Below are 27,500 nucleotides of genomic sequence, written 5' to 3'. Positions count from 1 at the left end.
ATATACGGATTATAGTTGAGATTCTACCTCTAGAGAATTATTGGATCCTTTGACTGGTCAGACAGCAATACATTGGATCTGTACCAACCGTGTGTCGAACGATCGTACATAGTAACGATATTTCATTTTGTGTATATATTATGCATGTATCTTCGTTTTCCCCTTGCAATGACAAGGATCTGAAATAACATGTCTGTTTTTCTCACCGTTAGCTGTTAACTAGTGTGGTGTCGGTTGAACATGAAATTTCCTGTTATGTCTTTTATGTGTTTATATATATATATAAATGGATGTTCTGTAATAAAGTTACTCAGTTGTTTTCATCCTGCCTTTGAGTCACAACCTTCTCTCGGCTCATCACATTGGTGACACGGAGCAACTCGCTCTACCCGCCTCCCCCCCCCCCTCACCGGTACTATGACGACCTCAAAAAAAAAAAAAAAGATGGGTCTCCTCGTGAGGTGAACCTACTTCGTGCCCTTTGGGTAAGCCGTTTACCCGAACCTGTATGCGCTGCCATACCCGAAGTCGATAGTTTACCCATAAAGGACTTGATGACCAAAGCCGACGCCCTTATGGACACCCACTTCATGACCTTCAAGACATCTATCAATGCCTCCAATCCTGACGAAGAGGACGCCTATTCAACGTGAACCGATGCTGACGTGAATGCCGTAGGACACACACGCCTATGAATGCCGTAGGACACACATGCCTATGAATGCCGTAGGACACACTCGCCTACCCAGTGACGAGCCGGAGCGGAGACAAAGCCACCCACCACCCACCACTCCCTCGCGCCCCAACCAATGACTTCTACCGCCACTCACTGCTGCAGTTTTGCTACTACCACTCCAGATTCGGGGCTTCCGCAAAGAAATATACACTATGTCATTTTTAGGGGGGGAGCCATGTACCAACCTTCTCCTGCCTCCCTCCCCCCTCAATGGGGGGAGCCATGTACCAACCGTTTGTCACACGATCGTCATATTGGTAACCCCGGAGGGACTCGCTCCTCCCGCAGTCACCCACCTCACCTCACCGTTACTATGACGATCGTGTGACACACGGTTGGTACAGATCTCTCTCTCTCTCTCTCTCTCTCTCTCTCTGGTTACGGCTCATTTTTTTTACCTACTAATACACCGAATAGTCTGGCCTATTCTTTACACGTTTTCGTCTTTTCTAATACACCTGCCAACACTGAGATTACAAAACAATTCTTCATTCATGGGGCTAATTACTATACAGTAATTGTTAAGGGGTTACTTTCTTCTTGGTAAAGGGTAGAAGAGACTCTTTAGCTATGGTAAGCAACTCTTCTTGGAGAAGGACTCACCAAAATCAAAACATTGTTCTCAAATCATGGGTAGTGCCATAGACTTAGAACCATGGTCTTCCACTGTCTTGGGTTAGAGTTCTCTTGCTTGAGAGTACACTTGGACACACTATTCTATCATATTTTTTCTTCAATTTGTTTTTTGAAATGGTGTGTTGGGTAGGCTTAATAGAAGGACCATGGATGCCTGGTGGTTTATGAAGAGGTTGTCTTTTCCTTATTTGTTTCCTTTTCTTTTGATAACCCTCCTTACTGTCCTTCCTTCAGTTGAAGTGGGTATCCTAGAGGCTAATTAGCCTTGCAGGGGAATCGGGTCCTCCAGGTTGACCAGTTTTTCCAATTTCTTTTCTATAGTCTATGGGTTTGATCAATCACTTTATTTGTATTTTTGAACATATTGTTTTAGTTATCATTCTTGTTAATTTAGTTTTTAAGTATGATGTATCTCTTATAATCATTAATTCTTATGCTGACCAGAGACATTGCGAAAATCCGGGACCAGTACATCCTACATTTCGTCAATATCATCTACTGTACTGCAGTATTCAAGACATTACAGTTGCATCCAGACAGTATGATATTCTTTTGTGCTCAGAAAATTTGGTTTCTAACATGAGGCACTTATCTGAGCTTCTTAAGACGCCCATTATGTTAAAACGTAATGCCATCCCTAGGGCCAGGGGAATGGCTATGTATATTAGGACTAGGTACCTTGCTTCTCATAAATCCTTCTATTTGTGTTCGATCTCCCTGAATCCAGAAATGGATGATTCTATTTCTTATTGTCTTTTTACCATTATGACTAAAATACAAGATGATAAAAAGGCCTCTTTTGTCTTTGTTGATGATTTCAATGCGCTCCATAGGAAGTAGTCAAATTCTGTTTCTCCTATCGTTCGCCATGGTTTAAGATCTTCAGATTTTGACACTGAATCAAGCCATGAGCAAATAATAATTTAAGCTACTCACAGTTCTGGTAACTACTTGACCCTTGTATACACTGACTCCCCTGGAGTTAAAACAAGTTAGGTTGGTTCTCCAGTCAGGACATCTGATCATACCTTGATTTCATTTGTATGAGGCAAGGATGAATGCAGGAGAAGCGATATCAATGTACGTATGTAGGTTGGAAACTTTAGCTAGGAAGAAGTATGGGGATGAAGGTATAAATGAGAATAAGGAGTTAATGAGGAAGTTTTTGGCTACTGTACCCGAGAATGTTGCTGAGTTTGTTAATGTTTTTTTGTGTTTATTTGGATGGTATTAAGTTTTATTTATCTTTAGTGTTAAGTTTTGATTAGTTTAAAGTGTTAAGTTTTGATTGGTTTAAAGTATTTATTTTGAATGTGGATGGTTTATGATTTATTTTAAGTTTCAAGAAATATAAAATAATAATCCAGCATTCACAACAGCCTCTAGCTGCAGTTGAAATCAAAATAAGCATTCTCCCAAGACATTCGCCACTGTCGTAACCTAACTAAAAAATGTAAACAAACAATCTCATTTGTACCAACAGTCTTTCTCACCACAAACGATCGTTAACCTAACTACTTTCGCTCGCTAACACAATATCTCTCTCTCTCTCTCTCTCTCTCTCTCTCTCTCTCTCTCTCTCTCTCTCTCTCTCTCTCTCTCTCTCTCAGGATTTGGCAAAACCAAAAATAAAATAAAACAAAAAATAAATCCTCCACATTCCTCCCCCCTTATTTTGCCAAATCCTTCTCACACAACACTTACATTATTTTTTTCATAACCCAGTCGCAGTCGGGAACGGGACCTCTACTCCGAGTAACTGGGCCTCCATATACTCTCTCATTCACTTCTTCCTTATCACAATCATTCGCTACATTAAAACTATTCCTATCTAAATCCCTATCATCTAATATATCATGTACAATCATATCTACCTCGTTCTCATCTGGCCCTATAATTACACTCATTTCTGTAAACAGTTCATCCATTTCATCAAAAACATTCTCAACTTTAGTAAAAGATTCATTCATACTACTAATCATTCTCCTATCTCTCACTCTCGCATTCGTCATCCTTTCTTTTACATCACCTAAGGAAAAGCCACACACACTATAGGTATCATTCATACTCAGCCATGATTCATCTGTATTAACACATTTATCTTCCATACACACTTGCACATTTACACCCTTGTCATACTTATTTCTATTCTCACTTTTACTTATAAAACTTTCCCTTTTTTCATCCTTACTTAAAACTTTCAAACGCCTCTTTTTCCTATATTCAACTAACACTAATTGTTTATTTTCCAGCCCTAACTTCTCATGCATACTAGATTCATACTTTCTCATTTCCAACCAATTATTCATCCCATTCTCACAAACATTGATCCTATTCCTTCCACATACACAGGAGGACTCACCCAGCTGAACCCTCTCACACTCTAGTTTCCCGAACATCCTGGCTGACTTACTCCCTTCTTCCTACAAACCCTAGCTATATGCCCATCTGCACCACATTCAGTACACTTACCCCGCGGCTCCTTGCACATTCTAGCATAATGACCATCCTTACCACAATTACCACAAATTACATTCATATGATTACTACGACATCCACTCGCTATGTGCCCAGTCATACCACACCGATAACATTTTATCCCTTTCTCTTTCTTGCACTCGCTAATTCTATGCCCTACCTCACCACATCCAAAACAAGCACCAAGAGCCCATCTACATTCATTCTTCTTATGTCCTACTTTCCCACATCTATAACACTTCTCTTCACGGATACAACTACCTGACCTATCTTGCGGCGCACTAGCACTCCTATCCCTCCAAACCTGATTCCCTTGACTAAACCCTTCATTTGTCCTTACAGGTATTCCCACATTACTCGCCCTAACACTCCTATCTACTACACTATCAGCTACCCTCATCGGTCCTCTCATAACAGCATCTCTAAAACTAACAAATTCTGGCACACTTTCCTCCATTCCAGTTCTTACACTCACAGATTTACTTTCTTTCATACACCTATCCAACTCGTAATCCTCAACTATCTCTAAAATATCATCCCATGTCAATCTTTCTTTCGTCCACCTCATTTTCTCCTTCCGTTTCAAATTAACAAACTCAGCAACATTCTCGGGTACAGTAGCCAAAAACTTCCTCATTAACTCCTTATTCTCATTTATACCTTCATCCCCATACTTCTTCCTAGCTAAAGTTTCCAACCTACATACGTACATTGATATCGCTTCTCCTGCATTCATCCTTGCCTCATCAAAATCATTCTTACGCTTATACTTAACACTCCCTTTCATACGTTTTACCTGCTCAATTATTCTCTTTTTCACACTTTCATAATCAACGTCCCCTACACTCATTATCACTCCATACATCGTCAACAAATACCCAGTCAAATATTCTCCTAATTCCCTAGCCCAAACTCTTTTACTATCACCATACTTATCCTGACAATACCTCTCATACTCCTTGAAAAAATCATATACATCCCTACTGCTATGCTCATTGAACCTTTCACACCGAGGTACCTCTCTCATAAACACAGTCTTACACACATCACGTTCATTCTCACTGCTATCATCACTGTCTACTCCCTTGTTACCTTCTTCCTCATTCGAATATAATGAATCCACTTCCACACTTAAATTCCTATCCTTAACCATTCCCTTCTTACCCTTTTTCTTACTTACCACTTTCACCCATTCACGATCGTCCTTGCTATCAACCTGATACTTTTTCTTCTCTTTCTTTACATCACTTTTACCTTTCCTTTCATCTTTCCTCTCACCTTTCTGTTCTTCCTTACTATGCCTAATTCCCTTATCTTCAACATCACCATCACTATTACTACTATCACTATCACTTCCTTTCCCATTATCACCTACCTTAACCTTCTCTTCCACTACCAACCCATTACCCGAAACTGAGGACACTCCTCCGACTGCACCTTCCCCCATTAAAGTCTTCATCATCCCCATTATTTGCCCCATCATATCTTCCATTCGTTTCTCCATTCGTTCTTCATTATTTCGCATCCTCATCTCAACACCCTCTTCCACTCTCTTTACAGTTCCCTGAATTTCCCTCAGTTTCCTATGCATCTCCTCATTCTCACACCTTAACCACTTATTCTCTTGCAACAACTTCTCCTCACGCTCCTTACTCAGCCGCAATTCCTCCTTCAAAACCCTCAACTGTTCGTCCATTTTTCATCAACCTTAATCTAAATTTGTATCCTATCAGTCCTTCGTCAAAGAGTCCAGCTATCAGTCCCGCCTCAGCAGTCCCTGTTCGGGCGCCAAAATAATGTGGCGGGATGTCAACAAAACACAACCCCCCACACCCTTGATCACTCTAACAGACAATTATCTCCACAAAACAAACTTTCCCCTTACGTTATCAACTGGACTCTTGGACAAAGGGACAAACAAAACAAAACATACCCTTAGAAACTATATTTCCTTACAAACTAAAACGCTCAACATAAAAAAAACCACACTTATCAATAATCATACACTTAACACAAAACAGGCCTTAATCATACCACCATTCAATTAAACCCTCAAAATAAATAACGCTTAACAACTTACAAAACATACAATAAACGTAACATAATTCAAATAAACCAAATTTAAACCCTAACAAAACTTAAAACTAAACCGCACAACCAATATGTAATTCTGAGTGGACACTTTCGTCCACACAAGGCCAACAGTCTTTTATAGCCAAAAAACACAACTCTGCAGCAACCGGACCGCTGAAAAATGTTAATGCACAACTGCACTTATCATCATCGTCATCATCATTATCATCATCATCATCATCAATACGCCAAACCAATTCCTTCAACCGGGCGGGGTCGTTACAGCATCTATTTCATCAAGATCCACAGAGCAATCCAATCAGGTCCTTAAACAATCCAGGTCATCAATAATTCATTCCAAATCTGAGCAGTCGTATCAAATTCCTTAAACAAGCCAGGTCGTCAACAATCACATTCACATAAATCTCTCCCCAAAGGAGGAATCGCAGCCTGCCAAAATAAAAAAGAAAAACACTTACGAACACTTCTAGCTAACTGAACTATCGCACTATAATCAAAGATAAATAATAAATTGTTCCTATCATTCACAATCACGACAAGCAAAGATAAACAAAACTGTACTTACTTTTTAAATGAATCAACACTTCCACGCTGGTCAAAAAAATAATAATCCAGCATTCACAACAGCCTCTAGCTGCAGTCGAAATCAAAATAAGCATTCTCCCAAGACATTCGCCACTGTCGTAACCTAACTAAAAAATGTAAACAAACAATCTCATTTGTACCAACAGTCTTTCTCACCACAAACGATCGTTAACCTAACTACTTTCGCTCGCTAACACAATATCTCTCTCTCTCTCTCTCTCTCTCTCTCTCTCTCTCTCTCTCTCTCTCTCTCTCAGGATTTGGCAAAACCAAAAATAAAATAAAACAAAAAATAAATCCTCCACAGTGATAACCAAGTAGCCTGTCCCTGATGTATCATACTTATGTAAGATTTATATGAAATCTCAAGCAGACTGGAATCGGATTTTGAGTGATCTTTTGTGCCTGAATTTCTCGCAATTGTATAGTATTGCTGATCCTGTTGTCCCTTTGAATGAGATTTTAGTTAACATAACTGATTCATGGTTTAATAATGCTTATAGGCGTGCTTATTTGGAGAAGCAGAAGGCTTGTCATCTTTGAAAGGGATATAGATCAGATTTCCCTTGGAATAACTGTATTGAGCTTAGAGCTTTTGCTCAGAGAGTGTATGCTTCAACTGAAAGATAATAGAATTTAACCATAAAATAAACACAGGAATATAAGTGGTGGACTACCCTTAAATCTGTACTTTTTGGTGTAAATGCAACAGTTCCTCATTTACTTAAACCAGATGCCTCTGTCACTCACTTTCCAAAGGAAGAGGCAACCATTCTCGCCGATGTGTTTGACAGTAAGCACAGTAATGAGACAACTGAATTTACTCATTCCTGTTTTCCTAAGCCTAAACTAACTAGTTTAGCTTTTCGATATCGTGAAATCAAAGTTCTCTTGTATTGATGGACCTTGATAGTTATAGAGGTTAAGACCCTAATGGTATTTTTCCTTTGTTGTTTTATAAAGACTGCAGATTTCTTAGCTTCAAAGCTAAGTTGTTTTGTGCAAGTTAGTAAGAAGAGGAGCTTTTAGCACTTGTTGGAGAACTGGTAATGTTACTCCATATATAAATTGTGGTGGCTCAACCCTAACTGATTACTGCCTAATATCCTTAACTCCCATATTATCTAAAGTTTTTTAACGTCTCCTGGCAAAACGTCTTAATAGGTTTGCTGAAGGTAATCATTTTTTCCGTAGTTTACAATTTGGTTTTCATAAAGACCTTGGAGCATGTGATGCCCTTCTTAAAATCTCCAATGTTGTACAGAAATCCCTTGATTGTGGTCAGGAAGTTCGTATGATTGGCCTTGATTTTAGTGCTGCCTTTGACCATGTTAATCATGGGGCCCTTGTTTTCAAACTCTAACAGTTGGGAGTGGGTGGGCTGTTTCTTAGCATTATCATTGAATTTTGAAGTAATAGATCGCAAAGAGTTGTTGTTGAAGGGCACCATAGTGAATATAGGAATGTGATATCTGGTGATCCTCAGGGTAGTGTTCTTGGCCTATTACTTTTCATACTATATACACATGACATGTGGTTTGGTCTAGAAAACAAGATTGTTGCATATGCAAATGATGCTACCCTCTTTGCATCAATTTCAAAATCAAACAGTTGCAAGTGGGTCGATTTTTAAGATTATTATTGAATTTTTAAGTGATAGATCGCAAAGAGTTGTTGTTGATGGGCACCATAGAGATTATAGGAATGTGATATCTGGTGTTCCACAGGATAGTCTTCTTATTACTTTTCATACTATATACACATGTCATATGGTTTTATTAGCAAACAAGCTAGTTGAATATGCCGATGATGCTATAATTTTTGCATCATTTCCATATCCTGAATGTAGATCTGTGGTTGCTGAATTCCTTAATCAAGATCTAACTAAAATTAGTGCATGTAGCAAATTATGGGGCATGAAGTGGAATCCTAGCAAAACTCAAAGTATAATTGTAAGTAGGTCAAGGACAGTGGCTCTTCAGCAGCCATATCTCAGCATTGATAAGGTTTCTTCAACTCTGGATGACTCTTCTAAAGTGTTAGGTGTGATTCTCGATAGCAAATTTTAATTTGAGAAACACATTAGGTCTGCGTCTTCTTCAATTTTACAAAAAAATTGGCTTATTGAGAAAGTCTATTAAGATTTTTAGTGATCAATCTATTCTGAAGAAGTGTTTCAATTCTTCCATTCTACCTTATTTCGAGTATTGTTTTCTTGTCTGGTCTTCAGCTGCTGATTCTCATTTTAATTTGTTGAACAGAAACTTATGGTCTATTAAATTTCTTATTCCTGATCTAGATATTAATCTCTAGCACCGTCATTCAATTAATTCGTTATGCATGTTGCATAAGATTTTTCCTAATTCTGACCATCTTTTACATTTAGATCTTCCCCGACAATTCTATCCTGTTTGTAACACTAGGCATGCAGTTGATTTAATAGTCAGGCCTTCACCATGAAGCTTAATAATACACAATAGTTCAGGTTTTAATCCAGATGTGACCAAGTTGTGGATTGGTCTTTCTAATTGGGTAGCTTAATTAGTAGAATTTCACAAGTTCAAACATGCAGCAAAAGTTTTTATGTTAAACAAGCTGATATAAGTCTTTTTATAGTTTATATTTGAAATATCTGTTTTGATGTTCCATATTAATAGTTCATTACTTCTTATATATTTTATTTATTGCCTTATTTCCTTTTCTCACTCGGTTATATTTCCTTGTTGGAGCCCTTGGGCTTCTTGCATCTCAGCTAGTAATTATATACATATATATTTATATATACACACACACACCTATATATATATATATATATATATATATATATATATATATATATATATATATGTATATATATATATATATATATATATATATATATATATATATATATATATATATATATATATATATGTATGGGGTCCTTTGACTGGCCAGACAGTACTGCATTGGATCCTTCTCTCTGGTAACGATTCACTTTCCCTTTGCCTACACATACACCTAATAGTCTGCCATATTCTTTACAGAATCTCCTATGTCCTCATACACCTAACTACACTGAGATTACCAAACAATTCTTTTTCACCTAAGGGTCAACTACTGAACTGTAATTGTTCAGTGGCTACTTTCCTCTTGGTAAGGGTAGAAGAGACTCTTTAGTAGCTCTTCTAGAAGGACACTCCCAAATTAAACCTTGTTCTCTAGTCTTGGGTAGTGCCATAGCCTCTGTACCATGGTCTTCCACTCTCTTGGGTTAGAGTTTTCTTGCTTGAGGGTAGACTCGGGCACTCTTCTATCTAATATCTCTGCTTCATGTTTAGTTAAAGTTTTTATAGTTTGTATAAGAAATATTTATTTTAATGTCGTTACTGTTCTTAAAAGATTATAATTTTCCTTGTTTCCTTTCCTCACTGGGCTATTTTCCCTGTTGGGGCCCTTAGGCTTATAGCATCCTGCTTTTCCAACCAGGGTTGTAGTTTGGCAAGTAATAATAGTGATATATATATATATATATATATATATATATATATATATATATATATATATATATATATATATATATATTGTAGTTTAGCAAGTAATAATAATGATATATATATATATATATATATATATATATATATATATATATATATATATATATATATATATATATATATATATATATATATATATCATCATCATCTTCATCAGCATCATCATCTCTGCCTACGCCTATTGACACAAAGTGGCTCGGTTAGATTTCGCCAGTCGTCTCTATATTGAGCTTTTAATTCAATCCTAATTTCTCTATGGGGGTGCAAAGAGCATGCCCAAGCCATCTCTACGTACCACTCATTATGATCTCAATCACATATGGTACTTGAGTAATCTCTCTTATAGGTTCATATCTAGTCCTGTTCTGCCATTTAACTCCCAATATCCTACTGAGGGCTTTGTTCTCTAATCTACTAAATCTGTTGGAGATTGTTTCTTTGTCATACCATGACCGATCTCACTAAAATGATATATAGTTTGATTTTTATATGTAATTTCAAGCGATTGTATTTCCATATTTTACTTAACCTAAGCATTGTTTGATTTCCTTTTTTCAATCTTTCACTAAACTCTAATTCTAATGACCCTGTATTGGAGATCATGGTTCCTGAATGCTTAAGTGATCCTACCTCATTATTCCTTTCTCCTTCCCAAGATATTTCACCTTCCATTACATACTCCGTTCTCACCACCCCTGTCTTTCTTCTATCTATCTTCAGCTCAACTTCGTGTGATATTTCATGCATTCTGGTAAGAAAGCATTGCAAATCCTGTGGAGTTCTGCTATCTAGGACAGCATCTTCAGCATACACTAGATCTGTTAAATTCCTATCACCAATCCAGTTCAATCCTATTCCACCCTCTCTGATTGTTCTACGCATTACAAAATCCATGAGGAGGATAAACACCATAGGTGAAAACACATTCCTTTGGAGTACTCCGCTGTTCACTGGAAATTCATTTGATAAGACTCCATTAACATTAACTTTGCACTTGCTATGCTCATGAACAGATTTAATAAAATTTACATATTTAAATGGAGTTTCATGATAACAAATGGCATCTAAAAGGGGATTTCTATATTTTACGCATTGCTGTACAACATGTCTCAAAATGAAAATTCGGTCAGCGCAACTCCTACCTTTTCTAAATCCTGCTTGTTCATCTCTCAGCTTTTCATCAATCTTTCTCTCCAGTCTCTTTAGAATAAGCATACTATATATTTTCCTAACAACTGACGTAAGTGTAATGCCTCTGGAATTATTTCAATCAGTCAGGTCTCCTTTTTTTTGCTATTGTAACCAACACTCCCAACTCCCATTTATCAGGTTTTGCCTCTTCATGCCACATTCTACAAAATAATCTCGTAAGTGGTCTGAGAGTCACTTCATTTTCGGCCAGTATTTTCTCGGCAGTTATTTCATCGTATCCAGGGGCTTTCATCTCCCTACTTTTTTTTTAGGATAGCTTCGACTTCAAACACACTTAATTCATTCATGGGCAGATCAATGTCTTCATCAGATTCAGGTATATCAATCAAATTATTGCAATCATAGCTCCTATTCATAACCTCACTAAAGTGTTCCATCCAACGTTGTCTTTCTTCATCTTCTTTTGCTGTAACAGAGCCATCTCTCTTTTTGTTGGGTATATGCTTCTTCTTTTCCCAAATCGAGATTTCATTAATAATTCTATGAGCAATTCTTACACCATATCCAATTCCTTAATTAATAACTTTGTCAGCCTCGTCTGCTTTACTGTCTAAATATTCTATCCAGTCATTTCTGGCTTTTCTTTTGACCTCACTATTAATACTGGAATACTTAGCATGCTCTACCTTGTAATTTTCATTATATTCCTCGAAAACTTTCAACATTCAATTTCTGTCTTTGTCTTCTTTTTAAAGTATCCCAAGTATCATTTGATATCAACGGCTTTCTTCTTGTAACTGTGTCCCAAGACTTCACTACCAACTGATTTATATATATTCTTAATACCACACCATTCCTCATCAATTGTCTGTTCTTGGTCTCTTAAACTTTTTAAGACTGCAAATCGATTCCTAAATTCAATTGCAAATGTTTCTCCGTGCTCATCTAAAAGCTTAGTTGTATGAAACCTAGGTATTCTATCCATCTTTCTGTTGGGTGCTTTCAGTTTTAAGTTCATTGTGGTAATGAGGAGCTGGAGATCACTACCAATATTGACATCTCTATAGCTTCTTATATTTCTCAAAACGCTCCTTCTCTCTTTATTAATGGCAATACGATCTATCTGATTTTTGTAAATGCCACATGGTGAAGTCCATGTATACTTGTGGGTGTTCTCATGTTGAAAAATAGTACCTCCAATGACAAGATTATTTGTTGAACAGAAACTTATGAAATGTGCTCCATTTTCATTTGCAACTTCCCCAAGACACTTGACTCCCATCACATTCTCTATCCCTTGATTATTTCTTCCAACTGTAGCATTGAAGTCGCCAATCGTAATTTTCATATATCTCTCGGGGATCTCATTCATTACCGTATGCAGTTTTTCATAGTATTCATAACTTTTTTCTTCAGGGGAATCATTTGTTGGGGCATAGCTAACTATATTACTCATGTTGCACTGCTTTGATTTGAACTTTGCTAGTAACATCTACTATTTACAACTCTCCACTCGGTTAATGCCTTTTCTGTTCTTGGTGTCATCATCATTCCTACCCCTCCTCTTCTAACTCTATCTGATCTTCTTGAGTAGATACACTGTATATATTGCCTTGGTCAAAAGTTTCCCTACCAATCCCCTTACAACGTGTTTCCCTTACTGCCAAGATATCCAAGCTATATTTCATAAATTCACTCTCCACTGGCTGTAACTTCCCAAACTGATTCATGGTGCTAACTTTCCAATTACTTATTTTAAATTTTTCTTTAGTATTTATAAACTGGGAGATTCTTACCACCCCGCTATGCCCAGGACTGGGGACCATTCTGTCATCTTCTCTTTCCATGACTGACTATATCCATAGAGGAATCACTGGCTAGATACATCAAAGGATAGCTAGTTCCGTGTGATGTGCAGTGCCTATCTTACTAAGGCAAGTGACCCCGGCCAGTTCATACAAATTCTAGTAAGATCAACCACCAGGCATCATGAGTAAAAGCCAAAGAGATAGTTTGTCCATCGCATTAAACCCTATCCGTCACCCTGCTGCTAGTGACTTCATCGAGATTTAGGGGGGCATTTCCTCCACACCCAAAGATCTCATTACTTCACCAAGTTGCTCATCTACTTATACGAATATAACCGTTGGCAAACATGGATTGCTAAGATATACCACCTAACGGTATGTGTGTGTGTATGATAATTTTGTCACTAAAACTGAAATACTGTAATTCTAATAAGATTTTCCTAAAGCATTACCCTACTTAGATAGCGTTTAATTTAATAACATGTTAACTTAGTAACATCGACTATGCATCAGAATTTCGTGGTCAGGAGCTTACTATATCTTAATAATATTTCTTAATACTGTATCTTAATAGTATATCTTAACTATGGTTTGGGTAGAGGGGTTAGATAATTTCCGGTATGATTCTTCATATTCAACTGATTCCAAAACTTGAGGCTGGAGTGGAATTATTATTATTCTTATTACTAGCTAAGCTACGACTCTAGTTGGAAAAGCAAGATGCTATAAGCCCAAAAGCTCCAACAGGGAAAAATAGCCCAGTGAAGAAAGGAAACAAGTAGGTAAATGACCTACAAAAGAAGTAATGAAAGATTACAATATTTCAGTTACAGTAACATTAAAATAGATCGTTCACATATAAATTATGAAAAAAGAAAAACAAGAGAAAGAAAACTAAGATAAAATAGTGTGCCTGAGTGTACCCTCAAGAAAGAAAAAAATCTACCCCAAGAAAATGGAAGACCATGGCAAAAAGGCTATGGCACTACCCAAGACTAAAGAACAATAGTTTGATTTTGGAGTGACTTTTTTCCAAGAAGAGCTAGAAAATTCAATTTTCAAGCCTTTTTGTAACAAGAAAATATACTTTTTCTAGTCTCTGCTGTAGAATTATTATAAAAGATAGGTAATAACCTCATATTTTCTGGCAATCTTATCTTAAAAATATTCGTGAGTATACAAGATATTTCAGTGGCCTCAAATAATTAGAGCAAAATACAGATGATTCTGTTAGGTCCGGAGCTGAGGGCCGTTTACTTTTTTTTTCGAGGGCAAAAGGACGAATAATTGTTTCTGACAAAAATCCGCTCGGGGGATTTTTCAGAAAACGTGTTTGGAATAGGTTTTGCATGTGTTAATATGATTGCAGTTTTGTATGTATAATAATATGGGGTTATTATTATTATCATTATTATTATTATTATTATTATTATTATTATTATTATTATTATTATTATTATTATTATTAGCTAAGCTACAATCCTAGTTCGAAAAGCAAGATGTTTTAAGCCAAAGAGCCCCAACAGGGAAAAATAGCTCAGTGAAGAAAGGAAATAAGGAAATAAACACACGATATAAAAGTTATGAACAATGAAAATGAAATATTTTAAAAAGAGTAACATCAAAACACACATTTCATATATAAAATACATAATATGTGGATATTATGATTCCATGCAATTTATCAATTTTTAACTCGTATATATCACTGGTAAGCATATTAAATTAGTTTTCTTTTTATATGTATCGCAAATATCAAGAGAAAACCAACGAATTAAATATAATTAATTTATTTTTTCCTGCTGTAACGAAAATTTTTCACTTTTACGATTAGAACATTCTATCGGAAATATCAAATTTCAACTTAACTTTTATTTCCCAAGTACTATTATTTAACTCAGTATGAAAGACTATATAATGTATTCATTATGTTTTTGTGATAGTTGGGTCATCAGCTAGATATGCTAGATCTTATATAAATTGATATATTGATTTTCAGAACTTTAAAATATGTCGAAATGAGAATTCAGTATTTTGCATGCACTGGGTTTGCTAGTCTTTGATCTCGTATACCAACGTGCACTGCGTGACTATACAGTAATTGACATTATTATTTTTTTCTATTTGTGGTGTATGTTTCTAGAAACCTTTTTAACATATATTATGGATTTTTTTTTATTTTTTATTTGTATGGTGGTGGAGTTTTAATGTATCGGTGTTAAATATGCATTATTATTATTTTTTTTTTTTTTAAATACGAATGGACGGTAGTTTATCCCCAGAGGAGAGAAACGTGACACAATGAATGAGCCCAAATGTTCATTGCATTTGGGTGACTGGGAATCTACTAGTGAGTTGAAGATATACGATGAACATAGCTGGCCAAAAGTGAAAGATGCTCAACTTTTAACGCGGAAAACCTGTAAATTATTCTGCAACAATGTCACCCAATCACTGGGCAAAGGAAAGAAAAAGTATCATTGGACAAAAGGGAGACAAGCTGGTGTGCTAGAAGACAAATTTTCTTCTCACAAAGGTAGACAGTGAAAATATGATATCCAAGAAGATTAAGACCCACCGCTCCTCTTGCAAAGACTTTCTAAATCGAGTTGAATGATCATTCAAGCGCCAAATGACAGAACCCTTTTTAAGGTTGTCTTCTAACAACATTACTTTCATTTTGTTGAAAGCCTACATCTAAAAGGTCTTGCTTTAACATGAAAGTGCTGTAAAATTGACATATTTGCATGCTCGTTATGCAACTGATTTGTCTGCTGAGTCTGCATACCCTACACAGAGTTTGTGTCAAAAAAGTTTGAAGCAATATCGGGGCCAACTAAAGGAAGGACGTGGAGGCAAGAAAGGAATCATAATATTCTATCACAACTTGAGTTTAGAAGCTGATATAAAGTAAGTAAACTTTGATACAAACTTCATCAAGGAAACAGCTTTCTATCTAAGGTTGCTCATCTTGGTTACAACAACAGATCTCCCACTGGATCAAATTACACCTGAGTCAGTGAAAGAAGGTGAACCACAGATTCCACAAGATGTTTTAGAGTTCTTTTGAGTGCTTTACACTGGCACGTCTGAACCGAATGACAATAACCATGTGGAGCACCTTATCCATTTTGTATCTGATGATGTAATATTTGCAGCTATGAGAGGATGAGAGGAAGAGTTAAGCCTGAAAAACACATCTGCTTGGGCCGGAGTCTAAAGATCATATTTGAGAGTAGAAGAGTTTTGGAAGTGTTGAACAGGTTGGGTCATTGAATCAGTTATCATACATTGGAATCTCTAAAAACTGAAACTGCTTTAAATATTGCAGAGCAAAATACAGCTACCCCTGATGGGCTACGGCAGGGTTGTGATCTTTGTTCTGGGATTGCATGATGAGAAAAATAAAATGCTTTCTGGGTCTGTTGATCTCTATGACAATGATGACATGGTTGGTATTTATTACCAAAACCTTGTAGAACATGATGACGAGGAACAAGTGGACAATCCCAGAGAAGTTGCTGAGATAGAATCCCATAATAGCCCAAAATCCAAACTTGCCCATGTGCACACTCAGGTTAAAACAACCCAAAAAGAACCATACAGGAAGAAACCCAAGATTATTTTTTGCAGTACGAGCTCAAGCAGAGCCCAGTTCTAGATGATATATATTATGGGTGTCTAAGTATTTTTTATATTTAGCTGTGCTTGTAGAATCTATGACTTTAATTTATCTACGGTTTTGGCTGGAGAGATCTGTCCAATCTTTTTTTGCCACAAACTGACCAAGCTATTCTAGGATGATGGTTCGCTATCAGCTCAACCTTCTGAACATAGAAAATACACATCCAGGTGTAAAACAATTCTTAGAGGCAGAAGTGTTGTCAGTGTGTTGGACAGAAAGAAATTTCTCTAGAACAGCAGCGGAAATGAGCTGGAGCAGACTATCAATGTAGATGCATCCTCAAGGCAAACAGGAATAGCTGCCTTTACTACATCAGATTCTGCTCAGCTCAGAAGAATGATCATCAGATCTGCTCGGATTACAATTGTTGAGATTTTGTTGGAGAAAGCTGGCTCCAACATCAAGGAAGATGTCACCAAAACACTTCAGCCTTATCTTGTCAGGAAAGAATGAAGATTTGACCAAGATCATCACAGCCATAAACAAACTATGAACCCTTTCCATATGGAAGTAGACTCCAACCTGTATTGTGTGGTAACTGGAAAGAAAGTAGACGAAAAAATCAAGAATGATCTAGAATTTCTTAAGAAAGGTAGAATGTGTAGGCAAGATTTCACACAACAGTGTCACAAGGACCCTCATAGGTTCGAAAAATCAAAACCAAGATGGAAGGTGAAAATTTCCCAACCAATGCAATGAAAAATAAAATCAAAGCTAGGACCAAATGTTTGTTAAGCTACGTGGGACACAGGATTTGTTTGGACGTCTACTTTGCAACAGTGTCATGCATAAGATAGACATGTTTACAATTCTGTCTTACCCCCTACCGCCAGTTCCTCTGATGCTGACGCATGTGGATAGAACCATGAATAAAACCGAAAAGTCAAAAGTGATGCACAAACTCGAGGAGACCAGCGAGAGTACTCCACCTACATCTACTACTGTCAATCTTGGTGATTCTGCACTTATGGCGAAATTGCCAAGATACTGCTACTACAGTTGTGCTCTCGTTCAGAGTGGATTTTGTATGTGACACGTACAAGTCACCATCCATAAAACCATGATTTCAAGTTCTGAAAATCGATATTTCAATTTATATATGATCTAGCTGATGACAGAACTGCCACAGAAAAAAAAAAATTAATAAATCATTTATTAAGAGAATTGAATTGTCTTTCTAACTACAGTACAGTATATGAAATAATACCAGCTAAGAAAAAAAATATGTTGATTTTCAATAATATTGCGACGTTTTCTTTAAACATTAAAAAATTAATTCATTGTATCTGCTTCGTTGATTTTCTCTTGATATTTGGGCTACATAAAAAAAGAAAGCTAATTCAAAATGCTTTCCAAAGATATGCACGAATTAACAATTGATAAACTGCATGTACTCTTAATATCTGCATATTATGTAGTTTATAAATGAAATATCTGTGTTGAAGTTGTTACTGTTTTTTAAATATCTTATTTTGATTGTCCATTATTTCTCATATCGTTTATTTATTTCCTTATTTCCTTTCCTCACTGGGCTATTTTTCTCAGTTGGAGCTCTTAGGCTTATAGCATCTTGCTTTTCCAACTAAGGTTGTAGCTTAGCTAGTAATAATAATAATAATAATAATAATAATAATAATAATAATAATAATAATAATAATAATAACTATATTTTAGTTCTGGCAAAAAGGCCACCATATCAACACATGGGTAACCTACTTCAAACTTGTTTTCTGAAAAATCCCCCGAGAGGATTTTTGTCAGAAAACGATATTTGAATTCGACAGATATTTCTGGTTAAGGAACGACTTTCAGACGTTTTGACTTCGAAAATATCAATGAAACTCCTTCAGCTTTGTGATTATATACTTGAATCAATATTCATTTTGTAATCAGTTGCAGAGTAATGTTGTTTTGTTTAAAGCTATCTGTGGTCTCAAATGGATTCTACCGCACGTGTTTCATACATTTTCATACACTACAATGCTATGGATTTTGTATTTCTCGCTTTCTCCCGCACTGATAACAGAAAAACCTGTATAATCTTTCCATCACATGCTTCATGTTGTTTGAATTTTTGTGACATTGTTGCTCTCAACTGCTTGTATATAAGTTCGTTATCTGTTGAATAAACCTTACTTTCATTCATCTCGTCTCTCTGTTAAAACCTAACAGTCATGTTGCCATATTAGTGTTTGTCTATTATCAGTGCGGGAGAGAGCGAGAGATAAAAACAGCAATAGCATTGCAGTGTATGAGCATGAATGAACCACGTGCGGTACACGATCAACATGAAAAGAAGACAAAATGAGAATGATTGTATTAATGGACCACATTTATTTATTTAAAAAAAAAAAAAAAAAAAAAAAACATTCACCCTTGTGTACACTTTAAGATTTTCGCGTTGTCAGGATCTCATCCACGAAAAACCAACTACCTGATTACCTTGAAGTTCATCAAATGAAGTTTTCCTCGAGTTTCCTGAATTTCCATTGTTCTTAAATAGATACAAAAAATGTGTATTTTTGGCAACATTTTTTTTTTTTTCAAAACTCGTATCTCTTTGAATAAATGGCATTGAATCAAACCATTAATTAAGAAAATTATGACTCTTGGGATTATATCTGGAATGGTTTTATTCATTTATTTATTTATTTATTTGTTTATTTAATCATTCTTTGAGCGTTTTATTAATAATTATCTTTTATAAACAATTGGATCTAAAAATGAAAAAAAATTCATTTTGTAAAGAGTTACTTTACATTTAAAGTATCAATGATTTGTGATATAAATTATTTTATAGATTCGTAGATATTCATGAATAATTAGTTCATTTCCGCATTTCAAATGAAATGTGTCTAGTATTTAGTAAAAGTTGAGGGAATAAAAATAGTGGTTCTCGTGTTCCTTTTAGACTGTCTCATTCATTTCATTTTAACGCAAATTTGTGCTGTTTAATTTCAATGAAATTTTGTGCTGTTTAACTTTAGCGAAATTTTGTGATGTTTGACTTCAGCGAAATTTTGTGTGGTTTAACTTTAGCGAAACTTTGTGCAGTTCAACTGTAGCGATATTTTATGCTGTTTAATTTCACCGTAAATTCGCGTTTTTCCACTTGATCGTAATTTTGATTGTTTAACTCTAACGTAAGTCTAATCGGAACCATTTTCCCTAACCCTGATTTTATTTCTTATTCATTTTTAAATTTCTTTGTTAAATTCATTCTCTCTTACGGGCTGCCAACACAAGAGCCCGTGCAGGGCAATCTCAAACGAACAAACGAAGGAACAAAGAAATAGTGGTCTCCATTGGCAAGTCTTTGCATTTCTGTATTTCCTAATGAAATGAATCAATTAGTCATTTCTGTGTATATCATCTATTAATAGACATAATCCTCTTCTAATATGACTTTTAGGGAAAACCCTCATATATATATATATATATATATATATATATATATATATATATATATATATATATATATATATATATATATATATATATATATATATATATATATAACGGATTTTGAGCGAAGCGAAAAATCTATTTTTGGGTGAGATGGCCATGTCGTCCTGATGGAAGTTCCTATAGGGTAGCTTCCTTGGGTATATTATAACTACGGCGATATTCCCAGAGAATTTACCTTAAGGTACCCAGAATTCTAACTCCTGGAGCGAATATCCCTAATAAAAGAACCAGGGATATCGCGAAATATCAAAGGACGTATTCTTGACACGCCACATGGCAATCTGCACCCCGAACAGAGATAACACTTCGAAGGGGTCAATTGGCAAGAAAATGAAAACGAGAAAGAAAAGGAGAGCCGCTCGCAAGGTATCTCTCCTCTCCCGTTTCGTAAGCGTGCATTGCGCCGCTCACGGCGCCGTTTGTATTCCTTGTAGCGATACACGAGGTGCTACAGATACTGTATGTAGGGAGGGGACCTACAGCCCTTTAAAAGAAAGGGAAGGGCGGGTCCATCAGGACGACATGGCCATCTCACCCAAAAATAGATTTTTCGCTTCGCTCAAAATCCGTTTTTTGGGCTCAAGCCATGTCGTCCTGATGGAAGTATACCAGAGCATTATTGTATCTGTGGATTCTCAAAACGTGCCGTACTCCCCGTAGGAATTTCCCCGGCCCACTAGACCTAGAGACCTAAGATGTTACCGTCATACATCTTTTCAACTAACCATAAACCATGTTAGTGCTTCCTGCCCCCTACAGGGAAGAGTCCTACTAGACTCTGGAAAAGTCTCGAAGAGTACATATACCTATGTATGAATAACAGACAAGCCAATATAGTGGTCTCACTCTATATCATGTAAAGCATAGTTTGTAAAGAACCACTGCGTCAATATGAAATATCGACCAGTTCTCCGTTCAATACTGTATTGGACAAAGGTTTATATCCGAGTAGGAGGAAACTTGCATATCCGCCACCGTCCCCTTAGGGCATGGAGTCCTCCCGCCAAGGGAAAGCATAAACCAATGCAAAAAATGATTGCATAAAGGAACAATCTATTAGAATTATCCCAAATAAATATACATAGTACGTAATGCTCAATTATTACCAATAAATTGACACAGGTGAAGGAGACGCATGGTTCACGAGAACTAGTTTATTGACAAACAATAAATAAAACAGGTTAACAACAATTATATATATATATATAAGAGGAGGATAACCAAAAAATAAGCATAAGCATGATAGTAAACAGAAACTTGTTTATCTGAAAGAAAAACATTAGCGCCACTTTTAACATACCGAGGTATCAAAATTGTAAAAGTCTGTATTACTAATCAGTTACATTAGCGTTGAAAACGCTCGGCACACATGTCTGCACTTATGCTAGGTTCACCTTTGAAAGTGGAACAGTCAACGTGGGCAACCTCGTGCCCTCACACTTAGTTTGTAGAACAGTTTGCAACTACACACTCACCCCGGAATTAATCGTCCCGATTAAATCCACTGTTCCTCGCAGAATTAAACAGCAGGGTTAACGACACAACCCACTGCTACCACAGACCTCTTTAGTTGCTCCACTTGCTTCGCATAGTGACGAAAGAACACTCTGGAAGACTTCCAGCCAGTGTATGAACGAAGATGTTCAAAATCCATACAATTAAAGAAATTTAAGGATGAGGCAACTTTCCTCGGATCGTGACCTGCGGGTGTACTGTCAGGATCCGCTCTGCGAATGAAATATGTGATTTTCGCCCTGAGTTGTTTCAGTGATAAATTTGAGCCTGATGTTTCACCCCTGAATAGTTGACCACCCCTGAAGTCTGAAGTTCTACGAAGATAGACCTTTAGGCATTCTACTGGACATAGAGATGCATCTTCTTTCAGAGGGCAGATTTTCCAGAGACCCCACCTGTTGGTGGGTAACTCGTTCTTGGCGAGAAACGTAGGATCCGGAAACAGGTTCAGCTCTCCCCCATCCAAGAACTGAACACGACCCTCCTCTCTCGAGAGGGCTACAATCTCACTAACCCTGGCCCCGGACGCGAGTGCAAATAGGAAAATAACTTTCTGGGTCAAATCCTTTAACGCACACTCCTCATTGTTCAATAGTGAAGCGAAATGAAGAACTTTATCTAAAGACCATGAAATGGGCTTTGGAGGTGCTGAAGGTCTGAGCCAAGCACAGGCTTTCGGAATTTTATTAAAAATCTCGTTAAAGTGGTCGACCTGGAAGGCATATAAAATGGGTCTTGTCAAAGCAGATTTACACGTTGAAATCGTGTTAGCTGCCAACCCTTGACCATGGAGGTGAATGAAGAAAGATAAGCAGAAGTCCGTCGAGATCTCTTGCGGATTCTTCGCCTTGACAAAGGCCACCCATTTTCTCCAAGATGACTCATATTGCCTTCTAGTAGATTTGCACTTGTATTCCTCTAGGAAGTCTATGCTGTCTTTCGAAATCCTTGAAACGCTTTCTCACCGCTAGGGAGAGAGAATCATGAGCTGCAGGGTCCGGGTTTTCTGTAATGAAGTGCAGACAGTCGACTTCTGGACTCGCTGGGTCAGAACTGGATCCGGTAACGGTAGAAACTTCAGCCGTAGTTCCAATGCCAGAGGGAACCACACGCTGTTCGGCCACTTGTGAGCCACTATTGCCGCAGCTCCCTTGAAGGATCTCAGTTTGTTGAGGACCCTCAACAGAAGGTTGTGAGGAGGGAACAGGTAAATCCTGGACCATCTGTTCCAGTCGAGGGACATCGCGTCCACTGCTTCCGCCAAGGAGTCCTCGTACGGGGACACGTAAAGGGGTAACTTCTTGTTGTCTTTCGTCGCAAAGAGGTCTATCTGCAGTTCTGGGACTTGACTCAAGATGAAGGTGAATGATCCTGCGTCTAGGGACCATTCCGACTCTATCGATGTAAACCTGGATAGAGCGTCCGCTGTCACATTGCGGACTCCTTGAAGGTGAACTGCCAACAGGTACCACTTCTTCTTTTCCGCCAGTCGAAAGATGGCCAACATCACCTGGTTGAGTGGTGGTGACCTCGATCCTTGTCGATTCAAGCATCTCACAATCACCTCGCTGTCCAGCACCAACCTTATGTGGATCGAGCGACGCGGGGAGACTTTCTTCAAGGTAAGGAGTACTGCCATAGCTTCCAGAAAGTTTATGTGAAATGTCTTAAATAGATTGGACCAAGTCCCTTGGGCCTTCTTCCGATGAGAATGACCTCCCCACCCCTCCTTCGAGGCGTCTGTGTGAATAGTCAGCGAGGGGGGAGGTGGCTGAAGAAGTACCGACTTCTTTAGTTGCCTGGCTTAGGACCAAGGCCTGAGAAGAGCACATAGACGAAGCAGAACTGGTCTTCTCAGATCTCTTCGCGCGTTTGATGCATAACTTCTCCAAACTCCGGTTGCATCCTTTAGCTGTGCTCTTAGCACCGGGTCTGTTACCGAAGCAAATTGGAGAGAACCCAGCACTCTCTCCTGTTCGCGTCTTGATATCCTTTCGGAATCCAGAAGTCTCTTGACAGAACCAGCTATCTCCTTCCTCTTCTTCGCCGGGATGGAGAATCGGTGTGACACTAGGTCCCAGTGGATTCCCAACCACTGGAACTTTTGAGATGGAGAAAGTCGAGACTTTTTTCTGTTGATCTTGAAGCCTAGATACTCTAGGAACTGGATCACCTGCAGGGAAGCTTGCAAACATTCTGTCTTGGATGCTGCCCACACCAGCCAGTCGTCCAGGTAGGCTACCACCTGGATTCCCTTTAGGCGTAATTGTTTGAGAGCTATGCTCGCAAGCTTCGTGAAGATCCTTGGGGCTATGTTTAGCCCAAATGGCATGGCTCTGAAGGCGTAGAGTCTTCGATGTGGCTTGAACCCTAGGTAGGGGGAGAGTTGGCGATTGATTGGAACGTGCCAATAGGCGTCTGACAAATCTATGGAGACGGTAAATGCCCTCTTGGGCAGTAAGGTCCTTATGTGTTGCAGTGTTAGCATCTTGAACTTGCAGTTCACTATAAACTTGTTGAGTGGCGACAAGTCCAGAATGACTCTGAGTTTTTCTGAGTCCTTCTTGGGAACACAAAACAGCCTTCCTTGGAATTTGATGGACTTTACCCTTCGGATCACTTTTTTCTCCAACAGTTCTTGAATGTACTCCTCCAGAACGGGGGTGGAGTGTTGGAAAAATCGAGGGCACGGGGGTGGAGTGCTGTACCAGCTCCAACCCAGTCCATTCTTGAGTAGGCTGTGGGCCCAGGGATCGAAGGTCCACCGATCCCGAAAATTCTGAAGTCTCCCTCCTACCGGTATCATCTCACTTCGACTGCTGTCCTGATGTCTTGCCTCCCTGACCGCGACCACCCTTGAATCCCCTCCCCCTTGAGGGGCGTCTAGACGAGCCTCTGGCTGCTCCTCTAGGCTTTGCTCGAAAGGTAGTTGACTGCCCTTCGAACGTTGGGTTAAATGCCGGAGACTGCGTCGACACGGCTTGGGGTACCCACTGGAATGTGGTCGGGGTTTGTGCCACCATCTGGGGCACTGAAGGCATAGGAAGTTGCTGTTGCTGCTGCTGTCTGAATGGCTTGGATGGCCAAGAGGGTAGCCTAGTCTTCTTAGTCTTCCTCTTTGGTTGGGGACCCTCATCCGGGGAAGATTTTCTCTTGAGAGATAGGCCCCACTTCTGGAGAAGATTTCTATTCTCCGTGGCGGCCTTATCTACAACTTCCTTGACCGCTTCGCTAGGGAAGAGGTCATTGCCCCAAATGTTGGAGGAGATTAGTTTCCTTGGCTCGTGCCTCACCGCAGCCGATGCGAACACGGACTCCCTACAAGCTCTCCTCGCCTTGACGAAGCTGTAAAGGTCCTTCGTCACTGTGGCCAGATGAGTCTTAGCCACCACCATGAACATCTCATGAACCTTGGGGTCACTTGCCATTGTCTCAAGAGTGGTTTGAAGAGACATTGAGGCAGCCAGTCTTTCTTTCGTCTCGAGCTCCCTTCGCAAAAGAAAGTCAGACAGCTTGGGGAGGTTCTCACCGAACTGACGTCCGGCAATATCAGCCTCCAGCTTCCCGACTGAGAAGGTAAGATGGACGTCCTTCCAGTCCTTGTGGTCCATGGGTAGGGCCAAAGACAAAGGCTTACACTCCTCCAAGGAGGGGCATGGCTTACCAGCCTCGACTGCCTTTAGCCCAGCAGCGAGCCCTTTCTGCAAAAAGGGGAAGGCTCTGGCAGGAGAGGACACAAAGGAAGGGTGCGTCTTGCTCAAAGCAGGTACCTTTGAGTTTGTGAAGCCCCTTTCTTTCATCGAGCACGATAGCAAAGCTTGAGCCTTAGCATGGTCCATGACTATGACCTCCTTCGGCTCTGTCTCCTCCTTTGAGGCTGGTTCCTTCCTCAGACGGACATAACAGTCCGGATACGACCCCTTGCTGGGCCAGAATTCCACCTCCTCAAGGGGAACTGAGCCCAACTTCTCCAAAATGATGATCTTTCCGGTCGTCATTGGCATGTGCTCAGCATACCTCCAAGGGTTAGCATCTGAGCACAAGGGAAGGTCTTTCACGCTGAGCCTCTTCTGGGGCCCACGTGATGCTGCAAGTTTCCGCATCTGCAGCTCCATTGCAGCCGCCTTCTCATTATTCTCCCTCTGCATCTGTTGGATCATTCCAACGATGGAGGAGAGGGTCTGTCCCAGCTCTTCTGGGAGAGCGGACGATGTTGAGGGAATAGGTTCAGGGGCCTGAACCGGAGTAGCCGACACCTCGTCGGCCTCTTCCTCTTCAATGTCTGAAGCTTGATCTTCATCCTGGTCTTCTGCCAGAAGGTCCTCTTCCAGACGCTCGGACACCTCCGACATCCTGTCGTCCAACTGGATGTCCTGCAGGGCGACCGCGACTTCAGCATCCACAGGGATCTGAACTACCGGTATCTCCACTTGAGGCTGGGGAATCACTGCCTCAGCTGACGCTCTGGGGAAAAGGTAAGCCCTCATCTTCTCACTTGGAAGATAGGGCCCAGAGGTGTTCTTCTGGAAACCCCTTACCCAGGTACGAAGCTTCTCCCTTGCTATATCCCTTGACTCCGCCGTCCTAGGGGAATTAAAAGCCTCAGCAACCAGGTTAGTGCACACGGTACATACCTGTGGGTCCCAATACCGGAGATCACCTGTGGAGACTGCGCATGCTGCGTGCCTCCTACACAAATCTTGTCCGCAGAAGTTCTTGCTGCGGACGTTGCAGAAAACGCTTCCACACCTCGGATGGTCCTCCTGTAAAGAGAAGAAATTTCCATGAGTATCAAATGAACTACGTATCACTGGATATACATAGTTTAGCATAATTAAACAGAAAGGAAAGACCCACACGTGTGTTTCCCGCACAGTCAATGCTGCAACCTTCCAGATAATAAAATCGTATGGTTAATCTATCTTAGAGCAACCAATGAAAAATTTCCAGAGGAAACAGGTGTAGCTCACACCTAAAGGATGATTTTAAAATACCGGATAGTAGACAAGGAAAGAACTCACTTTCTTTATCTGTAAGGCAACACCAAAGGGCTGTGCAAGATAACATAAAAGTGTTAGAAAACACAGTATTGTAGCAATACTATACTATAGTTTTCTCCCTACAGTATATACTATACTGAAGAATACTGGTTACAGTATAGAAGGTAATGTACCGGCACACATCTTAACTAGATCTAAAGTATACTACTTAGAGCTATAAGGCGGCCGAACGCTGGTTCAAATGCATGTGCCGGCCGGCAACTACATAAGGTAGCACCCGGCTGCCGGCCACCACTCGTAGCGACCGGCAGACAATGGCGTGATAATAGCCGGCCGGCAAAGGTATACAACCGATGCCGGCCGGCAGCAACAGAACCAGAGAACTCCGACTGCCCGGCTGCCGGCCACTTAGGCCGGCAGCCGGCTAGGGTACAACACTGGAATGGATGCCGGGATAAAAGACTGTACTACCTCATAGCCCGGCAACCCGAAAGAGTGCACATAAGGAAGGGGAGAATATAATTTCAGGCTTCCTGACCAATGCCATCTGGCTCTACAGACAAACATGGATGAGGGACCAAGAGAGGTCCGGGCAGCACTCAAAGCAGAAGACCTTTGCCGGCCGGCACTCGCTGCCGGCCGGCAAGGGACTGAGTCAACCCCACATCCTAACCTATGCTAGGTACAGATGTAGAATGACGGACAGTAATGCCATGGCCCGGCCATTACAAAGGAAAGAGGGGGAAAGGGCGAAGAGGGTCCTACCAACCTTGCTTTAGTAATGAATCACCCGCAGCCAAGAAAACT

This window comes from Palaemon carinicauda, chromosome 32 (genome assembly GCF_036898095.1).
Source record: "Palaemon carinicauda isolate YSFRI2023 chromosome 32, ASM3689809v2, whole genome shotgun sequence".
Lineage (NCBI taxonomy): Eukaryota > Metazoa > Arthropoda > Malacostraca > Decapoda > Palaemonidae > Palaemon > Palaemon carinicauda.
The sequence above is the reverse complement of the archived record's forward strand: the minus strand, read 5'-3'. Positions refer to the sequence as shown.